This window comes from Caretta caretta, chromosome 1 (genome assembly GCF_965140235.1).
Source record: "Caretta caretta isolate rCarCar2 chromosome 1, rCarCar1.hap1, whole genome shotgun sequence".
In the NCBI taxonomy this organism is placed as follows: domain Eukaryota; kingdom Metazoa; phylum Chordata; order Testudines; family Cheloniidae; genus Caretta; species Caretta caretta.
In genome coordinates, this window is record NC_134206.1 from 275,756,692 (window position 1) to 275,780,298 (window position 23,607).

Sequence of the window (23,607 nt, forward strand, 5' to 3'; positions counted from 1 at the left end):
AAGGCATTGAGTACCCAGAGTTCCAGCTGACTGTCAATAAGAATTGTGGTCTCTGAGCATTGCTAAAAATCAGGCTACTTTTTAGGTGCCTAAAAATGGATTTGAATGCTTAACTTGAATTTTTTTGGCCCACGTGTATGGTTATATATATCCATTTTACTTGGTACCTGTGTGTTTGTTTGTTTTAAAGAATCTGAGAAGTAGGGAATAAACTTTTAATAAACTTATAAAGGAAGACTAAATTGGGTAACCAGTGTCACATAGAAAATGTATTAAAAATTGAGAATAACAGACAATTGATTACTGCAAGTCCTTTGAAAGATCTCACATTAAGCCTTGTTATCACAAGCCACTTTTCATAACTCTTTGCCAGAGTTAACTCATGGTGACATATATGGTAATATTGTTGCATTAGCAGCTGATATTTGCATCATTAGCACAGTTTATGAGTATTGCACTTTCTGAGTCATTAGTAATATTTTTAAGAGGGCCTTGGCAGACCTATTAAGACTGATTTGTCTGGAACGCTACTGAATTTTAGCATCCCCTGCTGGGCACCCAAGCAGCTGCAACATTATCCAATAGGGAGAAGCATCCTGAATGACTCTAGCCATAGAGTTTTTGCCTAGAATATACCCCTCAACCTGTAGTGGCTATGGAGACTGGGCTAGAAAGACACTGGACAGAATAATGTAGGGGTTGCTCAAGCCATGTTACTGCAGCTGCAGGAGGCTCTAGAACATGTTGGACAAAAGCTCATGAGGAACAGACAAGGGAAATTCAAAGGGAAAGATGTGGGGAACTCAAGATTGTGGGAGGAAAGAACATAGAGTGAGACAGATGGGGGGAATGGGGAAATTGAGTGTCTCAAGCAAAGAGATGAAGAGGTGATTGGGGAACCAAAGAGAGGAAGATGTGGGGAAAACTTGAGAAGCAATCTCGGAGAGGAATGGGAACAAATTAAAGGGGGGGGGTGGCTGATGGATTTAACAGAAAATATGTTGATTTGTGAGGAAGGAGGAGCAAGTAATTGAAGGATATGATTGTTGGAAGTTTTATGTAAACAAGGTAATGTGTATATGCAAATCAGAGTTACATTATTGGTATACAATCTACAGCTTTCCAATAGCATCATCAGGTATGTCTCTAACATTTTCATAAGGTCTCTTACTGAGGCCATCCTTGGTCCTTTTATGAAATGCTCCCCATAAACTACAAGATTGTGGAACTTTCTGATGTGTAAGAAAGATGATTCATACATTTCTAGGTGAAAATCATGACACAGCTGTCAAAATTCATGTTGCAATCAATGGAGTTTAACCTGTGCAGGACTGCAAAACAGGACCCTTAAATGAGCTGAGTTGGGGTGAATCTGTGTTTTCCTTCACAGAAAAAAAACTAACAGTGACGACCCTTTGAACATGTGACGTGGTTGGAAAGTTTGTCTAGCTCTATAGGTAAAAGCATGAGGGAGATAAGACAAAGAGCCCTCCCTTCTTTGTGGCCTTTGCACAATAGTTGAACACGATACTGTGGTTTTGCTGCCCTTAGCACAGGAACTACACAAGATAAGTGCTGTTGCTGGCATTGGTAGAGAGCGATAATGGCACTGGCAAAACTCTACCCTCTTCAAGCTTGGTTCAGCAGCTGGACTCACCCAGTGACTTTCCTTCTGTAGCCATAGGAGACATTGTGCCCACTTCAGACATAATACCTCCTCAATGTTTCCAATCCGTGTCAATGTCTTAATAGGCCAATAAAGCCCTGTGGTATTATTAAAATCACTAAACTTTAGATGTTTCCTTCTGTTACAGACTGTTAAAGTGCAGGGATATTTTACCTTCCTGTGTTGTGTATATACAATATTCCTTCATTAAAATAGTCTCATAAATACAAGACAATGTGTTTCTTCTGTTTTAGGGAAGAATATATAAAATTCCACCTCCCTTTTCAGTAATTTTCAATGCTTATAAAGCAACCAAAGTGCGTTCTTCAGAAAGAACAACATTAAAGGAAAAGGTTATTAAGAAACAAATCATGTACCATCCAACCAGTAAAAACAAAACTATCAGTAGATTATTCACATCAAAATACAAGTGGTTTGCTTAGAAACTTGCAACACCTGCTGGGACAGAGATAATGCCACTTTTTGATGTGATCTTTAATTACAGTCATTCCCTTCCTTTCTCTGAAAATAACTGAAAAGTAAATAGTGAATGTGAAACATGTATGCTTTATACAAAAGTAATTTTTAATTGTCTCCTAATTGTGGTACTTTCAATTTTAGTTTATAGTCCTAAAAAGAAAAGAAGTACTTGTGGCACCTTAGAGACTAACCAATTTATTTGAGCATAAGCTTTTGTGAGCTACAGCTCACTTCATCGGATGCATACTGTGGAAAATACAAAAGATGTTTGTTTTTATACACACAAATCATGAAAAAATGGGTGTTTATCACTACAAAAGCTTCTCTCAAACATCTTTTGTATTTTCCACAGTATGCATCCGATGAAGTGAGCTGTAGCTCACAAAAGCTTATGCTCAAATAAATTGGTTAGTCTCTAAGGTGCCACAAGTACTCCTTTTCTTTTTGCGAATACAGACTAACACGGCTGTTACTCTGAAACCTGTCTTTATAGTCCTAGTTATTTTAGCCCTAGCCATTTCAGATAAGTTAGACATATTTGGAAAAATGTCATTCAACTAGTCTGAAAGGGGAATAAAAATGCAACTGTACAAATCTTAAAAAAAATAGGACCCCCAACATTTGTAACTTGAAGGTGCCTCAGTAAGTAATGAGAGTTTCTTTAGCATATTCGAGCTGAAAGAGATGTTTCCTGTGTTTAGGATTTGTGATCTTACAACATGGAACTAATTTAAATATCTAAAAACTAAATTAATAGAATGAAATAACTAACGTCACATATTAAATTAATTTTCACCCTCCATTGAATATATTCAATTTTCTATATTTACTTTTATTTAATTGAAATTACTTTAGAGTGTAATCAGCAGAAGAAAATGTCAGCTTCTAGCTCATTGATGTTACTTGGAACTTTTTGGCTCTGCTTTGGAGTCTATATATGATTTAAGCACTCACAATTTAGTGTAAATGCTTTTCTTCTTACCACATAATGTGACTAGATTCTAAGTGTACTAGTGCTATTCAGTGGCCAGCCAGCAAAGGATAAACTCCTAGTAGTACTAAAAATTATGTTTTTTTTCTCCTATAGCTTAGTTCATAGAGGTCTATGTTTTGTAGCCAAAGGTCCTAGGGTGAAAGCCTGGCCCAATTAAATCAATGAAAGTTTTCCCACTGACTTCAATAGAGTCAAGATTTCTACCCTAGATTTCTACCCTACCAGAAGTCCTGTTTTTAGTCAGATTGTCCTACTTTTCAGTAAGCTATTTCAGACCTGCTCCATGCAGACAGAGCCCCATGGACCTCAGTGGGGTTGCACATACAGAGGAGCTTGTTGGATTGGAGTCTGTCTTCGTTTCTATCCAATGACACGATGACCACACCATCTTACTGTCATGACTTTATTCATAGAAAGGAAGGAAACCTTCATCCTATGCACAGCACAGAATTTTAAGCATTTAATTTTATTTCTTAAAAAATTTGCTTCCCATATGTTAAAAGCTCTTGTCCTCATTGAGGACTCGGTCAAAGGTAAGACTGAAAATTAAGCTATGCTGAACTTATCTAGTTGTAAACATATTATCTGATTATTGCTAATTGTAGCAAGGTAGATACCTGCTCCTGCCCTGAGGGGCTTAGAACAGCCCAGGAGAGGGCTGTGGCTGGGGCAAGCAACCGAGGCTGAGTAGGGAAGTACTCAGCTGGGGCCATGCCCCAATTAGCTCTCAGCTGGCCTTGTAAGTAGGCAGTGAGCCAGGAGCTGTTTTACACTCTCTCTAGTCTTTGGAGAGAAAGGGACCTGGCTGCAGGGAGCAGAGAGTACCTAGACTGGAGCAGGGCTGGGGAAAGGCCAAGGGAGCTGGGGAGCTCTGGCCTGGAAAATCCCAGGCTGCGGCCTACTAGAAGGCCAGGCAGGTACTGAGGTTACAAAGGGGGCAGCCCACGGGTAGGCCGAGGCAGCAGGTCCAAACCCCTCCTTGCCAGTGATGAGTGGCTTTTACACTGCAGTCTGCCCCCGATACAAGGGGCTAGTTCAGGGGCTGGCAACCTATGGCATGCGTGCCAAAGATGGCATGCAAGCTGATTTTTAATGGCACGCTGCTGCCTGCCAGGTCCCAGCCGCAGGCCCCGCTCAGCCTGCTGCTGAACCCAGGCCGGCAGCTGGCTGAGCAGGGCCGGCGGCTGGGACCCCGGCAGGCTCCCTCTTCCCCCAGTGTGCTGGATTCCTGCCCCTCCTCCTCTCCCTCCCTGCCACTGATCAGCTGATGGCCCTTGCGAGGGAGGGGGAGAAGTGGAGCCATAGCGTGCTCGCTCCTCAGGGCAGGAGGCGAAAATGAGGTGGGGACAGGGCCTTGGGGAAGTGGGTTGGAATCAGGGCATATCCCCTCCAGCCCTCTGCCGTGAGCCGCTCTGGGCAGGGGGCTGGGACCACCCCCACGACCCTAGCCCCCACCCCATGCCCTGACTCTTCCACCCCCCCTCACATGCCCCCAGCCCTCTGCCCTGAATCCTGCACCCTGCTCACACACACCCAGCCCCCTGCCCTGACTCCTGCACCACCCCACATACCCAGCCCCTCCATGCCCTGTCTCTTGCACCCTCCACATTCCCACCCTGAGCACCAAACAGGAGCTCCTGCACCCCTCACACCAAATGGGAGCTGCCCATGTAAGCACTCCACACCCAAACCTCCTGCCCCAAGCCTGAGCCCCCTCCCTCATTCTAGCTCCTGACTAGACCCTGCACCCCAACCCCCAGCCTGCTCTTGACCCCAAGCCCTGTGCTCAGTGCACTCCCACCCTCAGCTCAGTGCAGAGACAGAGGAAGAGAATGGGCTAGAACCAGGGAGAAGGCAGGTACCCACTCTATGTGGCCTGGGCCGGGATCCCAGACCAGCAGCAGGCTGAGTGGAGCTGGCAGCCAGGACCCTGGCTGGCAGGAGCCAGTGGACGGAACCCCAGACCGGCAGCAGGCTGAGCAGCTCAGCCCATTCCGGTCTGGGGTCCCGGCCACTGGCCCCCCCATCCTGATGCTGACCTAGGTTGGCAGCAGGCTGAGCGGGCCAGCAATGTAAGATCTGCATTTTAATTTAATTTTTAAACATTTTGAAAAACTTGTTTACTTTACATATGACAATAGTTTAGTTATATAATATATAGACTTATAAAGAGAGACCTTCTAAAAAATGTTGAAATATATTACTGGCATGCGAAACCTTAAATTAAAGTGAATAAATGAAGACTCAGCACACCACTTCTGAAAGGTTGCTGACCCCTGCGCTAGTTGGTGACTGGCAGTAGCCTTACACTGAGGAAGGTGGGGATAGTGGGTGGGGGTTCCCCTAGGGGGAACCCTGAGAGACAGTGGGTGTACTGCCAGGGGACAGCCATCCAAGAGTCAAGGGGCACTGGGTCAAGGAGGGACACGGGGCCAGCGGTAAGGCGGATCACCGACCTGCAGTGGGCGCTCCGGAGCCTGGTGAGCTAATTCCCAATGAAGACCAGCAGGAGGGGCCGCACGGATGAGTCCACTCCCTTACACTAATATTTTTATAAATTAAGTCCAGATTTACCCAGATTCCTTTTATTTTCCTTTAAAATTTTTTGTTGCAGGTGCAAATTGATACAAAGCTCAGTAATAGGATTTGTGCCTATAACAAATGGTCATTCCTTTATGGTGCATGCTAATTTTTCCTTAACACCAAGGGAGGCAGTCCTTAAGTCCTGACCCTAAAGCTATTCCTTCAAACACGGTGTACAAAGAAATACATCAGTGTTACATTTAAGCTGTTAAACTCAGTTAGCTTTCCCTTAGGACTGGATTCTGATATTTTACTCAGGTGGAGCTGTAACTTGCTTAGCATGTAGTCCTTTTGGTTTCAGTACTGTGAGAAGGAAGGTACTACTCAACATGTGCAAGGCTATAAGAAACTGGCCTTTAAATTATTTTCTGAAGGATTAGTCAAACAAAAGTATCCAATTCCTAATAGGCAGATGTCCACATCACAACAAAACACCATCAGATACCTGGTACTGACGTTGCTGGCCACAGTCTCAGAAGAGAAGCCAAAGATTGAACTGATGTGGAGACGAAACTACCCACTTGTCCTTAGTGCCTTCAAGTCCTGGATGAGTAGTCTTGTGGGATGTTGTTGGGGAGAAGCTTGTATTACAATGAGAATGCATATGCTGTACCTTGAGAGCACACTGATGGTCAGATATGTGTGCCTATTCATTAGGAACTGGAGGATAGATCCTCAGCTAGTGTAAATTGACGTTGCTTCCCGGACTCTTATATTAAGTTAAAAATGACAATATATTCTATTGCAAGCTATTAACTGAAGCATCTTTAGATGGTTTGGAGAAAATAAATGGGAATGAAGCTGCTTCTTCTCAGTTCCTTTAACCACAAATATCATATACAATGTGATATAGCTTGGCAAGAAGCCTTCAGTGCTTAAGAAACTCCAACTAGTGTATAATGCTGCAGCATGTCTCCTCAGTAACACAGGCTATGTAAGCACATCAAACCTGTCCTGCACATGCTACATTGACTTCCCACAGAATGTTGAATCAAGTTCAAGGTCCTGGTACTTATTTCCAAGGTGCTCCATGGCCTGGGTCCAGGATATTATACCATCTACAGCTCCAGGATGATCACTGTGGGGGAGGAACTCTCCACAATAAAGGGTAAAGCTAGTCTGTGTGTCTTAGATAAAACTTTTTTCGGGGCCAGTCCAAGACTGTCATGAATTCCACAGAAACTAATGACCAACACAAACCTCACCAGCTTCTGCTCCAAATGCAAGGCACATTTCTTTAGCCTGCTCTTCTCTAGCTTAAATAAACCACATCCAAGGTCTAAGCTCAGCTCAAACAGCTGAATGAGACCAAATCGAGGGGAGGGGGTCTGGATAATCTCCATCCAAGAATATTAAAGGAATTGGCACATAAAATTGAAAGCCTAACAGCAAGGATTTTTAATGAATCTGTAAACTTGGGGTCATACCCAATTACTGGAGAATTGCAAATATAGTACCTATATCTAAGAAAGGGGGAGAAAAAATGACATGGAAAATTACAAACTATGTTAATTTGACCTCAATTGTATGCAAGGTTCTAGAATAAATTTTGAAAGAAGGCAGGTCTACACTGCAGGTTTAAGTCGACCTAAATTATACAACTCCAGCTATGTGAATAACATAGCTTACATTGACTTACTGCAGTGTCAACACCGCGCTGGGTTGATGGGAGAAACTCTCCTGCAGGGGTGAAAGTAAGGGGGTACGGGCCAGTACAGTGTACCGGTAAAAGGTAGCCGCCAGGACTGGCCCATACCTCTGTCTTTAAAGTGCTGCTGCAGCAGTGCTTTAACATTGAGGCCCCTTTTGTGCCCCCCATTGGTGGCCCTGCTGGGTTCCTACCAGCAGGTCATGCTGACGGGGGTGCAAAAGGGTCAGCACTTTAATGTCTCTGTCCCTTTTGCCCCCCGGCCACCAACAGTGGGGGAGCTGCTATTTAGTAGGGGGGAAGAAGTAGCTGCCCCGGGGCCACAATTTAAAAGGGCCCGGGGCTCTGGCCGCTGCTGCCATTACTGCAGCAGCACCGGCCAGAGCCCCAGGCTCTTTAAAGCGCAGCTGGAGCCCTGGGCAGCACGGGCCAGGGAAGGCAGATGGACTGGCTGGGGGACACTGACCCTCCAGCCCTGCCCCTTCCACTGAAGGCCCTGCCCCTTTCGGGGGTGGGGGGCGGCAGAGTGGCCCCATACTAGTAAGAGCTGCATTTTACTTTCACACCTGCTCTCTTGTAAACCTACCTTATGCTTCTCATTCTGGTGGAGAACTGGAGTTGATGGGAAAGCAATCTGCGATCTTCACTAGACCCACTAAATTGAACCGCGGTGCATTGATCTCCTTAGTGTTGATCCCCAGTAAGTGTAAACATACCCAAGCATTTATGGACATAGAGGTTATCGGTAATTGGGATAAAATACGACACTGTTTTACAAAAGGTAGGTTGTTCCACACCAACACAATCTTTCTTTTAGAAGATAAACAATTTTATAGACAAAGGAAATGCAGTAGTTCTGATTTGCCTTGATTTCAGTAAAGAATTTGATACAGTTCCACATAGAAAATTATTGTTAAATTGGAGAATATGGGGATTAATACAAAAATCGAAAGGTGAATAAGGAACTGGTTAAAGGGGAAATTACAGTGGGTCATGCTGAATGGTGAACTGTCAGGCTGGAGGGAGATTACTGGTGGAATTTCTCAACGATCAGTCTTGGGACCAATCTTATTTAACATTTTCATTAATGACCTTGACACGAGAAGTGGGAGTGTGCTAATACAATTTGTGGGTGACAAGTTGGGAAGTATTGCCCATATGGAGGAGAACCAGAACATTGGACACTAAATTCTCAAGTCTTTAAATCAAGATTTGAGAACTTCGGTAACTCAGCCAGAGGTTATGAGTCTGTTAAAGATGTGTGTGGGTGAGTCTCTGTGGCCTGCAATGTGCAGGAGTTCAGACTAGATGATTGTGATGGTCCCTTCTGGCCTTAAAGTCTATGATAATTTGGTTTTGATAATAAGTCTATGATAATTTGATTTTGACCTCTTTAAATCTTATCCTTTTTTTTGTGTATAAACTAAGATTTTGAGGGCTAGATTCACAAAGGAACTTAGGTGTTTTGATGCTGAGCATCGTCATGCCTAAATTTTTAGGCACCTAGAAAATCACTGGGATACAAAAAGCTTGAGTTCCTTACACAATGAGAAGAGATAGGTGCCTCACAATGAATTCACAAAAGCCAGTCTACTAAATAGCAGCTCCCTATCTAAAATAGTCAATGGAAGATGCCCCAGTGAAGGGTACGTCCTACACCTGCCTCCTGTCATTTAGTTCTGTGCCTAAGTCCGGGCTTCAGGAAGGTACCACTCTCTGCTTGGGATTCTCAGCTGCAAACTCTCTCTTGGTGTTAGATGCCTATCCTAGTTTGCAAGAGGAGAAGGAAGGTGACCTCCCTCATATCGCTTTCATTATTTATTCACAGTGGAAAGGCTTCAACAAAAGAGACTGAGGGAGCCCACCTCAAAATATTCTATAAGGCCAGTGGCTAAGGCATGTACCTAAGAGGTAGCAAAGCTTTATTCAAATCTCTTCTCCCTTTCAGCTGGAGGTGGATCATGAACCAGGGGTCTCCACATCCCAGGTGAGTGCCCTAATCAATGGGTCAAACATTATGAGGACACTCTTCCTCCAGCTGTTTTGTGTGTATTCACCTATAGGGGCCCAATTTCATAGGTCAGCTCAGAGCACACTTATTGCATTGGACCCTGCAAGGGACTTAGGCAGAGGAATGCCTGTCTTCCCATGGTTCATGCATCATTCTGGGGCTTTGGCATCTGGATGCCTAGCGTGAGGCAGCGGTGCATGTGGTTAGAGTCAGAACCACAGGCAGCTAGAGACATTTTACTGCAAAGATATAGATGGAGGGTGAGTTAAAGCACTTATTCAGTGGCAGCTGAGCAAGGATTTTGTGAATCCCAGTATGGCCTGATTCTGGCTTTAGGCATCTAAAGTTGCAGTTAGGCACCTATGTACTTTTCTGAATCTGGCCCTGAAATGAAAAGTCATTTTGAATAGATAGAACGGTTTTGAAAATGTCAAAACAGCTTGCAGTACTGTTTAGGAAATCTTGGTCCTTTGCTTCTGGGGGCTAAATCATATCAAGGACCTCGTTAGTCTCCATTGGAGAGGGAGGCATGTAGAAGCTCAGAGAATGAGAACAATTTGCACAATTTGCACAAATTCAAGTCAGATTACTTTTAAAGAGCAGCATTGGCTTTGGCTTGAAAAATCTATTGCCCAGCTGAAGGATGAGCAACCAGTTTCCAGTTCTAAAAGGGAGAATGTCACAAGTTTAATAAATAAAAATTGATGGTCCCTTGAATACAAGGGGGGAGGGATAATGTCTGGAGCATCTTTAGTCAAGAGCAAACCAGTACTCAAGAAGCCAGAGTTTGTTAGCAGAATGTGCAGTTAGATCAATAAAATATTCAATTGGATGAGCAAAGTATGCAGCTCAATCAGTAAAATGTATAAGTCCTCCAGTATTAAAATAGGCAACTCAATCAAGAAAGTATACTGGCTGATTAGTAAAATATGCAGCCTTTTCAGTAAATCATATTAAAATAATGCAATGACTGAAATATGTAATAAAATTAGGGAAAAGCCTGCAATGTCATTTGTAAAATGTACTTAATGTTTCATGAACTATGAGCATAAAGGCACCAAACCAAAAACTCTGAGACTTGTATCTCCCACAATAAATCTAAAGGAGCTATGTGCTGTAGCGTGACTGCTGGGAATATATGGGCAATGGAGGATTTCCAGTAGATTACCAAGTAGAAGGCAAGAGAGGAAGTAAAATAGTAGCCAAAGTGAGAATTCTTTTCATTTAATAAAAATCTGTTTTGAAGACTGATTTTTGTAAGATTTTCAAGGCCCAATGAAAATAGATCTGGCAGATTAAGGAGATATTTCCCCAGAAATGGCTGAAATTATGGAAGGGAAATTGTGGAAGCTCCTTCACTAGGTTTTCAAAAGGAGGAGACAGCCATCTGTCTTGGATGGTTTAGACACAACAAATCCTGCATCTTGACAGGGGGTTAGACTAGATAACCCTTGCGATTCATTCTAACTCTATGATTCTATGAAATTGCCATTTTGTTTCACAAAAAAATTGCCGTTTTGTTTCAGAAGAAAACCTTTTAAAGACAAATGATCAACTTAATCCATCTCTGCTTTATTTGTTCACTCATTTCTCACATTAATTATCTATTTTAGATAGAAGTATTTTAGCTGATTGGGTGCTATAGAGAGCTCTGTTCTGTTGAATTACTTACTTTAATATAATGAATATAGGAAATGTTTATAATATAAACTTTTTTAGTGTCTGTGAAGATCATGAAATTGAGACACGCAGTGCTGAGTAGAATGAGGCATAGTAAAGAGGAACAATGCACAAGTATTACATAGTTTGCAATATAAATCCCCTTATTATTTGTGTGTGTGATGGGACACTATTTCCCTAGACCACATCCCATAGTGGTCCGAGCACTGGCTAGACATACCACCTAGTGGATCAAGTCTGGGGGTTGGCGGCAGCACCTAGTGGATCAAGTCCAAGGGTGAGGGATAACACCTAGTTGGCAGTAGAGGAACTTGGGCCTTTCCACTCCTCCAGTTTCAACCCCAGGGTCCCAGGGCAAGCAGATCTGGTGTTTGCTGTGGTTCAGGGTATCACTCACCCTGCTTTCTGGGGTTACCTCCTACCATGTCCCAGGCTCTCCTGAGGCACTGAAGGTTAGGCTAATGGCTTGCAATGCATCGCCTCAGAAGGGAGACTCTGCTGTTCTTTCTGCAGTGGCTGGCAGCTCTGGGTTGAGGTCTGCTTCAGGGTGGTATGGGGCTTCTACTGAATTCCTCCTGCAGGAGCTACCAGTGCAAGTCTGCTCCCTTTCATTGACCCCACTTACTGAGCTTTGCTGCACTCCTTTAAGCTCCATCTCCACTGAGGGCATGCCCAGGAAGTGTGGCTGGGCAGAGCCTTCTGTGACCAAACCTGCAGGGTCTGTACTCCTTGTCATAGTATGCAGGAGGAGTTCCCTACTTCCGTATTTACACCACCGGATATGGTCCAAACTTATCCCCTTCCTGGAGTTTGTTTTTGTCATGAACTTAAATAACAAACTAAAATACAATAAAGTAAACATCAATGTAGGCTTCCTCTTGAGTTTTTCTATTCTTGGAATTTTTACACCAGGACCCCTCTGTTCCTTTCTCTACATGTCCTTCAGAGACCCATTCCAACCCCTCTTGTTTCCTAAGTCCTTAATGATATGGTAATTTGATGATACATTGCTGCCAAAAATCAAATTTTAGAGTGCCCAAGTGCTGCCAGTTGGTGCCCTGTTTACCATGACCCTTCAGGTAGGAAAGCTGCAGGGTGCTGATGATCTGCACTTGTATAACTTGGAAAGTCACCTTCAGAAACACAAGATAGTTATGTTTTCCAAAAATTGGACAAATAATTTTTCATATGTAGTTGGCATGAAGTTTAGGGCCAGGATATGCAAAAGGCATTCTCTGGACCAGATTCATTTTCACTGGTGGAACATAGGCCCCCTAATGGTAGAAAGTCCATTGGGGTAGGGGCAAAGCAGCATAATCAGTCTGCGCTATAGTTATGTGAAGAAGGGGTCTCATGTTTGTCCGAGTCTGAATTAGTTGTTTTTAATCATTTGTATTATTGTTGCAGTGTCAGTGATCACTTAGTGCATAAGGTGCTTGCAAGATGTCTGCTTTATTCTGCATCCAGTTCCATGCAGGCTATGCAAAACAACAAGAACTTCACAGCTCTCCACTCAGACTCTATTTGGTAAGCTCAGCCCTTAAATGCACTGTCTCCAGTATCATATCTTTCCTTCTAAGCCAAAACTTAACAATAACTTGTTATAGCTCACAATTACAAATGCTTATGTAGCACTCCTTTTCTACCCGGTTACCTTCTTTAATGCCAATCTGCTTGCTTGTTTTGATGGACAGGCCTGGGTTCTTCTGGATCTCGCCACCCACTCAGCAGGGTGTATCTTCTTCATTTTTTCGTAGGAATTTATTTAGCGGTGTCTCCACACCCCTCGCTCCTTCCTGGCAGGGTCACCAGGGCAGCTTGGGAGGAAAATTCGAACCACAGGGTAATCCCCACTTACTTGCCAGATAGCTGGAGACTTCCAAGAAATAACACAAACACATACGATATATTCAACACAATAATGCTATTAAACAGGAGACAAATATAATGTAACAGGGTAAATCACTATTTTTAGGGTCACTGGTGCCCAAGCTGATAATACCATGACTTTCCCCAGTCATGTGACCTGATGTAGCAAATGTAAGATTAGTGTCCTGTTGATAGGCGTACTTTGTTGGGGCCCTTGATGACCTATGACCACAATATCTTCTCTGCAGTGGTTTAGCAGCCTGGCTGACTGGGTTCAGTACAGCCCAAAGGACTTACAAGTGGGAGAAGGTGGTAAGTCCCTCCACAGGTCTTATATGCAGCAGGTTATAAAATTCCCAAACCCTTACTCCCTGGCTTGAGGGGACAGTTCAGGGAGTAGGGGATCCCCAAAACAATTTCCCTGACTGACTAAAAGTTGGTGCTCTTACAAACTCCATGAGTGATCCTCAGGTTCAGGGATGACTCTGGACTCCTCAGTCACTGCAGAGGGGCTGATCTCTGCTGGCAGGGATCCTCTTCAGGCAGGAGTCAGGCTGCTTAGGTTTCAGGATTTCCCCTCACCACAAAGGGGTGCAGGGCTCAAGGTGCAGATTACATAACTATACTAAAATCCAAACTGTAGTCTCCCAGCCCAGCATCCAGACACACTCACAGCAGGCAGCAGTCCTGGACTAGCAGCCAGAGCAGATCTGACCATGTGGTGACTGGTCTTACCTAGGGAGCTGGAGGGCTAACTCAGCCTGGTTGGGGAAGTTTCCCAGCAAAACTCTACAAATTGGGAGTCATCAGTGGAGAGGGAAAAGCCCAGCTAGGGGATCTTGCTTTTAGGTTACTAGAGGCCAGTTCTCAGGGGGAACCCTGCATGCAGGCCTGGGACTCACCAGGTCCCCACACAGCCAGTCCTACCCTTGCTCTGGCTGGCTTCAGACTGACTCAAAAATGGCTTCTCTCCTTTCCTGAGCTCCCTGGGAAGGGCATCTCACTCCCTATTGGTTGCCGGGCAGACTCTGAGTCTGTCTTGGCTCCTCCTCCCTACCAGGAACAGTGTGCCTCTCCCTGAGATGCCAGCAGACAGAGCCCCATGAATCTAGGTAATATCCTTGTTGGTTACACTTACAACCAACCTAATAATTAAACTTACTAACAATGTTGCATTAGTCTGCCCTACACTGTCACTTGGACCTGGGGGGTTCCCTTCGAACATCAGTCTTACTGCTATCCGAAGGCAGCAAGTCCATTTGTTCTAGTTCCATTTTCTGGGCAGAGGTTGCTTTAGTTATAGGCAAGCTAGGCAGCTTACCTGGGGTAGCAGATTTATGGGCAGCTGCCTAGGGCTGCAGATTTAGCCCAACTACCCCTCCATCATGACGAAGGGTTGGACAGGCCAAATTTGAGTGGAGTTGCAATCCTGCATGCTGTCTCAACACCTCTTGCTCAAATTTGGCCCAGTCCCCTCTTTCATGATGGAAGAATGGCCAGGTCAAATATATAGGATGTGGGGGGTGGTGCACTGAAGTGTTGCCTAAGGTGGCAGATACTGAGTGGCCTCTGGTCTTGGGGCTCCATTGTGTCATCCTGCGGTGGTTTTACCTGTCTGAGACCCTCTTGGGCAAAATGGCAGACTTATTTCCAATTATCTTCTGTCCTTCTTGGAATTGACAAAGGTGTCACTTACTCCTCCTTAGTATGTATCTGTCTGGGTTGGCAATCTCTTGTGAGACCACAGCTGTTTATGACCATTGTTTCCCATCATAGAGACACATGGCACCATTTTCAAGAAGTGGTGGCAGCTCCCAGGATCCCAAGTCGTAGTGATTCTATTCCGTTTTGTTTTGTCTTATCCAGCACTTCATACATCTTCAAGTTCCTAGTGACTTTGACATCAGTTTTTAATAGTGCAGGCATTCCTGTTTTCAGTTTTACATTGAACAAAATGTCAGCAGGTGAGATTCCATACTTCATTGGAGTCTTTCTGTAATGTAGCAATGCTAAATACGGATCAGAGTCTGAGTCCACACCTTTTTCAATAGGCACTTTGTTTTGACTTTGTTTTCCACTAACCCATTGAATTGGGGTGTTGTCATGTAGGTCCAGTGCTCCCAGCATTCCTCACGGTTATGCCAAGGGAACTAAAAGGTATATTTGGCTTTGAGCGTATATAGATAGGAAGTGCCCTGCAAGAAATGGAATTGTATGTCAAGCACAACCCATTTTCATAACCTATTTTTACAACTGCATAAGGTAGTCTTAACTCTATATTGCTAGCAACTAGCAGATAAGAAATGTGATTGTTTCTGCTACTTGTAAAACATGTTATGAAAGTGTAATCAAAACCATAAGAAAGGAATAAGTAGATAGACAAGCATAACTGGCTAAATTGAATTAGATACTAAATATGAAGCTTTGCTTAGAAATAATGGAAAATGGTCACAAATGATCTTCATATTGCATAAAGAATGGAAATGTATGGGGGGACATGATTCACCTTACAGGTGTATAGAAAATGTTAACCACAAATGTGACTTTAACATATGCTAGATGTTGTGGTGGGAGGACATGGAAAATTACAGTAGGGTCTTAGGAGTAACAAGAGAAATAAAACTAAACCAGGCATGTTTAGTCTTGAGGAAAGAGGACTGAGGGAGGACCAGATAAGTCTTCAGACATGTTCAGGGCTGTTATAAAGAAGATGGTGATAAGTTGTTGTCCGTGTCCAGTGAATGTTGGACAAGAAGTAATGGGTTTAATCTTCAGCAAGGGAAATTTAGGTTAGATGTCAGGGTAAATTGTCTAACTGTAAGGATGGTTAAGACCTGGAATAGGCTTCAAGGGAGGCAGTGAAATCCCCATCACTGGAGGCTTTTAAGAACAGGTTAGACAAATATCTGTCAGGGATGGTCTAGCTATATGTTGTCCTGCCTCAGCTCAGGAGACTGACTAGATGACCTCTTTAGATCCCTCCCAGCCCTACATTTTTATGATTCTGTGATTGACACACTAGACCATCTTCAGGTCATATTTTAATAATCTATTTTCCCAGGCTGCCTTTTAGGAGATAGGGTAAATGAAGAAATGATAACAAAACTAGCACAGTAGTTGAATCAAAAATAAGTAGAGACAAATGTTATCATTCTTTTCTCTCGCGACAAAGCTCATTGCACAAGTGGGGCTTTAGATCTGTACTCCTTTCTCCCACCTATACAGATCATTCTCTCAAGTATAGTTTCTAGACAGCAGAGATCCTATCCTTTCCTAAAAATCATTAACATATGGAAACCTTAATATTGGACAAAAGCATCTGGAACACATTTGAAGTAGTCTGTGTTTCACAACAACTTTAAAAGAAGTAGTTTTCCAGACTGTTGCCGTACAGCCTGTACATTGTGTACAGCATATAAATATTTCATGCTTCTCTTTGAAATTATGAACCAGGCAAATTTTTTCTAATAACGTGAGCGTGTTTATGGCCCTGTAATGGCACATGTATTTCTTACTGAGGGACAGCTTGATTTAGCAGTTGTCAAATTTGCTTAAATAATAGAGCCATTTTTTTTAGATTGGGATGCTGACTGTCACTGTGCAGTGTGCCATTTACACTTTCAACCCATGCTGTGGTGACACATACTTTCTTTCAAGTAAACAGGACTCATGCAGTTAGCTTTCAATATCACTAACTCTAATTATTTGTCTTTTTAAAATCTACTCCAATGTTAGCAACACTAAATTGCTGTCCTGGCTGTAAGCAGGAATTTATTAGATGTAAAGGTTACATCTCTTCTGGTAAATATGGAGAATGATCTAAGAATTAATCAATGTACCTTTTACAGAAGATCTATTGATAACTAGCTGGAAAAGTCTTTTGAAAAAAATATAAATTTTGCCCTTTAGATTTTCAACTACATTTTATGTAGTATAGTTCAAAAAGGTGCCCATTAAATGAAACAAGCAAAGTTATTGCCAACATTCTAAAAGGAAGCAGAAAGTTTATTCCTCCCATTTCTTATTTCATGCTACAGTAATGATGAGTAGTTTATATGGATCAGGTAAATTGATGACAGATCTGCTGCTAATATCCCACCACCAGAAGCTACCCACACTCAGCAGGGTCAGATGACTAACCGCAAATTGCTGATTGGACACCACTGGATATAAAATGTCCTGCTCCTATCTCTGATCTGAGAAACAAGTTGCTCGGCTTGTTGCTGATCCAAGACCAACTCCCTGCCTCTTTGCCTGATTCCTACTTTTATTCTTACTGCCTATCACACCTCATCCCTGTTCCTGCTACCTACCATGCCTTGTCCCTGCTCCTGTTACCATGCTTTATTCTTGGTTCCTGCTTCCTCGCCCTGACTCCAGTTGGTGACTCTGCCTTGACCCTTGGTGTGACCATGACCCCAACTCTATTACTGGCTCCAACCACTAGATCAGACAACCCACATTACAAGCTCAGACGGTGATCAGTCTTGATCTTCTCTGGGACTCTTTGTTTGAACCCACAGACTGAATATGGACACTGCCAGGGCTTTTGCCCCACCATTGCCACAGGGCCTGATGAGTCCTCAGGAGCAGATTGCTGCTCTCCAGGTAGAAAACCAGAAACTATGGGACCAAGTACAACAGCTGCAGACAGGAAATCATTCCTTTCAGGAGCAAGCTACAGCACTTGGAGGCATTGTGGGTAACCACTCTGCTTCTGTTATGACAGCAGTTTGGGCGACGAGCCCCAGCGTTCCTTTGCCAGAGTTATGAGGGTACCCACAGTAACTTTTGTGGGTTCATCAGCCAGTGCAGACTCCTGTTTATGCTCCAGTCCCAGGAGGATGTTACAGATCAAGTTAAGGTGTGACTAGTAGTGAGCGTGCTCACTGGGGAGACTCTGGGATGGGCCTCTCCCTTTCTAGAATAGAATCAGTTGGTAATGACCATCTGCAACTCATTTTTAAAACCATTTGCCAGTATTTTCAATGGCCCTTGAAAAGCCTGCATGGCAGAGACTGCCTTATGAAAGCTCCTCCCCTTCCTGAGTCACCTAGTTCAGATGTTTGGCCACAGATACTGCCTGGAATGATGCTGCACTCCTCCATCAGATTTGGCTCAGCCATTCTGAAGAACTAAAAAATGAGATGGGACATGTGAACCTCCCCCAGGGCTGCCCCATGCTAGTTTAGAGGCCTTCATAGACCTGTGCATCCGATTGGACACCAGACTGCATGAACAGCACCTGGAATGAAGGAGGAGCCTGTCTACCTCCTCCACATAGTTAAGGTTGAGCCCTCAGGCTAAACAAGCTCGGCCTCGATCAAGTCCATACCAGCTAACACGGGACAGCCCTGCCTGTCCCCAGGTGAACGAGAATGCAAAAGATGGGAGAACCTCTGCCTCTGTTGTGGAGGAGCAGGACTTGTGGTATCCAGGTGTCCTGTCAAAACCCCTGCTAAACTGATAATATGGAAGACTAACCCCACCCCCAGTCAGAGGCCAGAGCCTAGGTACCACCAGAGAGAAACCCTGACATTTATTGTAACCCAGAGGTTCCTCATTTATCTTCACTTCCACAGATTACTCTGCAGTTGCAGCTCCTGCAGGTCGAGCAGACATTTCCCATACAATGGGATGTGACTGAGCTGGAAGACAGGGACAATTTAAAAAAAAATCCATAATTTCTGCAGCCTGGGTCTTCGGTCTCCCAGTACAACCCAAGGTTACCCTGGATCTGATAGAAACATTATCTGTGTCTCCATTGGCCCTGGGCCTGGTTACACAGGAGACTGCACTACTGGGGGGAGGGATAGCTCAGTGGTTTGAGCATTAGCCTGCTAAACCCAGGGTTGTGAGTTCAATCCTTGAGGGGGCCATTTAGGGAACTGGGGCAAAAATTGGGGATTGGTCCTGCTTTGAGCAGGGGGTTGGACTAGATGACCTCCTGAGGTCCCTTCCAACCCTGATATTCTATTCTAAGTGGTGATTAGTGCACACGGGGAAGTCCTATGATTTAACCTTATTTCTTCCCTACATTTCACCCTGATTTTAGGAGGACCCTGGATCATTCATCATGATCCTCTTATGTAGGGCCCTACCAAATTCATGGCCATGAAAAAAACATCACAGAATATGAAATCTGGTCTCACCCCGTGAAATCTGGTCTTTTGTGTGCTTTTACCCTATAGTGTACAGATTTCACAGGGGAGACCAGCATTTCTCAAATTGGGGGTCCTGACCCAAAAGGGAGTTGCAGGGAGGTCACAAGGTTATCTTGGGGGCATGTGGAATTGCCACACTTACTTCTGTGCTGCTTTCAGAGCGGGGCGGCCAGAGACTGGCAGCTGCTGACGGAAGGTCCAGCTCTGCAGGCAGCAGCACAGAAGTAAGGGTGGCAATGCCATACCAGGCCATCCTTACTTCTGTGCTGCTGCTGGTGGCAGCTCTGCCTTCGGAGGTGGGCTCCTAGCCACCAGCTGCTGCTTTCCAGATGACCAGCTCTGAAGGCAGCGCTGCCGCCAGCAGCAGCACAGCTATAAAGGTAGTAGTACTGCAACCCTCCCCCACCCCCACACCTTGCAATCTCCCCACAACTCCTTTTTGGGTCAGGACCCCTATAATTACAACACTGTGAAAATTCATGATTAAATAGCTCAAATCATGAAATTGACAGTTTTTAAAATCCTATGACCATGAAATTGACCAAAATGGACCATGAATTTGGTAGGGCCCTACTTATCTGTTATGGTCGCAACATGTCATTGCCTTCCTGTCAAGCTTCTATAGGGAGAATTGCTTCTCATTCAAGAATTCGAACCCCAAGCCATCAAGCCAGAGGATTCCACCCCCGTAACCCACATGGTGGCAGTCATGTTGGACCTAGAAACACCATCCCTACATGATGGATTCATCTTACTGTGAAACACCAAGACTACCACAATGTCTTTGAAGAACAGTACACAGACTCTCTATCCCTGCATCATGTTTAAGGTGGCCCCTTTCAGCCCAAAGCCAAAGTCCCATTCAGGCATATATATTCAATGTCTAAATCAGAATTAGCAGCGTCAAGTTAGTACATCCTGGAAAACAGAGCTAAAGATTTTATCTGCTGGTCTATCTCCCCCATAGGTGACTCAGTACTTTTTGTGAAGAAGAGAGATAATTATCCGAGACTCTGTGTAGACTACAAGTCATTGAACTAAATAACTGTATGCAATTAATTCCAGAGCTCCTGGACTGAGTATGATCAGTGCAGGTGTTTACTAAACTGGACTTTAGCAAAGCATATAATCCAGTTTGAATCAGGGTGGGCGACAGGTGGAAGACTGCCTTTTGAACAAGGTAGTGACACTTTGACTCACCCCTGTTCCCACCAGTTTTAAGCACCTGTTTAATGACATATTTCAACGTATCCTAGACCAGATTGTGGTGGCACATCTAGATGATATCTTAATTTTTTACAGTAGGCAAGCAGATCATGACCACATTATCTGTGAAGTTCTCACATGATTGTGCCAGCACAGGTTATATGAAAACTGGAAAAGTGTGTATCTGACCAATCATCCATTACATTTTTGGGGTTCATGCTGTCAGCAGACAAATACAAATGGACCCTCAGAAGGTATATGCAATTCAGGATTGGGCTGAGTTCCAGAGCATCTTAGACATCTGAAGGTTCATGGGGTTTGCCAACTTTTACAGGAGTTTTTTTTTCCACCCAAATGTCTTGAGGGTCACAGCCCCTATAACTTCCATCCTCCACAAACCTGCAAAGTTTCACTGGCCCCTGGAGGCCTAGCAGGCCTTTGAACATCTGAAGATAGCTTTCTTGTCTTCCCCAATGCAGGTCCACTCTGATTCTGACCAATCCTTTGTCCTTGAGGCTGATGTCTCTGATGTAGGGCAGTACTGTCCTACGAAACAGGGATTCAGCATGAGATGCATCCGAGTGCCTATTCTTCATGAAAACAAATCCCAGCCAAACATAATTATGAAATAGCAGACAAGGAGTTACCTGCCATCAAGGCTGGATTGAAGACTTGGCAACACTACCTCGGGGAGGCCAAACTCCCCATCCTAATCTTAACCAACCATAAAAATCTAGAATACCTATTATCTGCCAAGACGCTGAATCCTTACAATGCTTTGAGCAACCCTTCTTAATGATCCTCTCTTTAAACTCATAATATCATCTAAGGAGGCTCTCTCCAATACCACTTTGCCACTATTATTCCTGGGTCAACAATCTTGTCTATATCAATGGCTGCCTATGTGTCCCTGGTAGTTTCCCAAGGTTGAAAGTGCTGCACACAGATCATGATGCTCCTTGGGCAGGTCACTTTGGGCTATCATAGACTTTGCATTGTAGCCCACTCATTCTGGTGGCCACAAATGCAGGCTGATGTTTGGTCCTACGTCTGATCCTGTGACACCTGTGCTCAAATAAAACTACCCCTGAGTGGGCCTTTCAGCCTCCTGATGCCATCCAAAAACCCCTCCCAGCCCTGATCATGCATAACCTTGATTTCTATAGTGGAACTATCCAAAGTTGAAAGCCACAACACCATACTAACTATCATGAGCCAGCTTACCAAAAAGGCCTATTTTGTACCATACTCATGTCTCCTTACTGTGGAAACTACTGTGTGTCTTCTGGTTATACATATCTTCCACCTCCATGGCCTCCCCGACCATCTTAACACAGACTGTGCTCCTAGTTTGTATGCAGGTAGGAAGCTGATGTCCAGCCCCATACATGCACTGCATGCTACCCTCAGACAGACAGTCAATCGGGGTGGATCAACCAGGTACCCAAACAATACCTACACTGCTTCCTGAACCACTGTCAAAACAAGTGGGCTGCATTACTCCCACTTGCTAAATTTCCACATTGAAACATGCTTCTACCCAATCCAGCCCCATCTACTCCAACTATGGTTTGCATCCTTGCTTCCACCCTTCTGTTTACTCATTCCCAATGGTTTCCACTGCATCCAATCTAGTACAGATCATGGCAACCGAAAGGAGCACCTGGAAGTATCAAAGACATGCTACAAATGCCACCTTTTGGCAACACAGCCAAGAAGCCCCACCTTTAAAGGTAGGCCAGAAACTGTGGCTGTGCATAAAACACCTACAGACTGGCTAACCTGCACACAAATTAGATCATCATTATACAGGAATTTTCACAATTATTCAGCAGATCAATCCGTTGGCATTTGAATTACAGGTTCCTTGATCCTGGAAGATCCACCTAGTATTCCATGTCTCCCTTGTGAAGACTTTCCTTGACAATCCATTGCCTGGATGGCATGGGCCTCCTCCACCCTTGGTTCAAGTTCAAGACCATGAGGAGTACCTCATCCACAAGATCCTGCATTTCCAAATGTGCAGTGGGACTCTACTATCTGATTGACTGGGAGGGCTATGGGACCAAAGAACAATCTTGGGAGCCAGCTCATCATGTGCATGCCCCTGAAAAAGTACAGGCCTTCCACAGGAATCATCCTGAGAGGCCTTGCCCTGTAACATCCAGGAATCACTCTAGACAGCAGAGGGTGGTGTCAGGTCCGCAAGTCTCAAACCCAGGTCTATTGGATTGCTAAGCAGGAGCCTTATCCTCTACATCACTAAGCTGCAAGTGCTGATGAGTAAACTATTGCTAATACCCTCCTCCCCCCACATCAGAAGCTACATCTGCTGACTCAGCAGGGTCAAATGACAATCGCAGACTGCTGATTGGACACCACCAAGTATAAAGATTCCTGTTCCTGTCCCATCCCTTGTCTGGGCCTGTTGCTGTCCAGACTTCTGAGATCAAGTCCTTGCTTACTTGCCTTGCTCCTATTCCTTGTCCCTGTTTCTGTTACCATGCCTGGTTCCTGCTTCCTCACCCTGACCCCAGTTTTGACACTTGCAAGGTCCCCACCAAGGGTCAAAGTCAGTTACTATGACCCTCATGCTACTCCTGGTTCCAATCAGTAGGTGAGACAGCCCACTTTACACACCCTGACAATATGTTGACTCCCAGCTTTTGTTTTTAATATATGCTATAAATATTATTGTTATGGATATTTTTATTTTTTAACTCTTAGAATTTGTAGTCAAATGTTGTTCAAAGCATGAACTAGTTGGAGGCAACTAAGTTTCAATTATATTTTGAAGACCTCTTCATTGAGCACTCCCTGCTCAGGAAACGAATATGTCATGGTTTCCAAGGAGAAAGTTTTAGAGTCTCATAGGCAGATCTTCAATTGTTGTAAATTGGTTCTGTTGATTTCTATGGAACAATGGTTGATTTATGCAATCTGAGGACCTGGCCCCAAAGTGGATTGTTTCCCCCTTGAGAATAAATAAGTGGGACATAAACAAAGGATAGTATATTCCTATTCTAATTTATGAACACATACGTACACTATGAACAAAGCCATTAGATGGCAAAAGCAAACCACATCTTTCAGTAAAAACTGAGAGATATGTTATATAGGCACTTTCAGAATTTCAGAAAAACAGCTCCTTGTTCAAGATCCAGCCTGACTGCATCTCTGTGTCTGCTGCTTCTCCTTAGGTAATTTTTCCTACCATGTGTGGGATACTGGCCTTATATATAGCAGAGAAATTTGCTGTGCTACCCACCATATAGATCCCTTTGATCACTTGAAATGCTCTACAAT

General features: G+C 44.0%; 2 long non-coding RNA genes across 2 annotated transcripts in view; one reads left to right on the top strand and one right to left on the bottom strand.

Moving 5' to 3' along the window:
• LOC125630586 (uncharacterized) overlaps positions 1-23,607 on the top strand; it is a 217,377-nt gene that overhangs the window by 63,003 nt on the left and 130,767 nt on the right. The window contains exons 4-5 of the long non-coding RNA XR_007354707.2: positions 9,320-9,358; positions 12,470-12,589. This is a non-coding gene — a long non-coding RNA (uncharacterized LOC125630586). The remainder of the gene's footprint in view (positions 1-9,319; positions 9,359-12,469; positions 12,590-23,607) is intronic.
• LOC142070574 (uncharacterized) overlaps positions 1-23,607 on the bottom strand; it is an 85,893-nt gene that overhangs the window by 53,948 nt on the left and 8,338 nt on the right. The window lies entirely within an intron of this gene.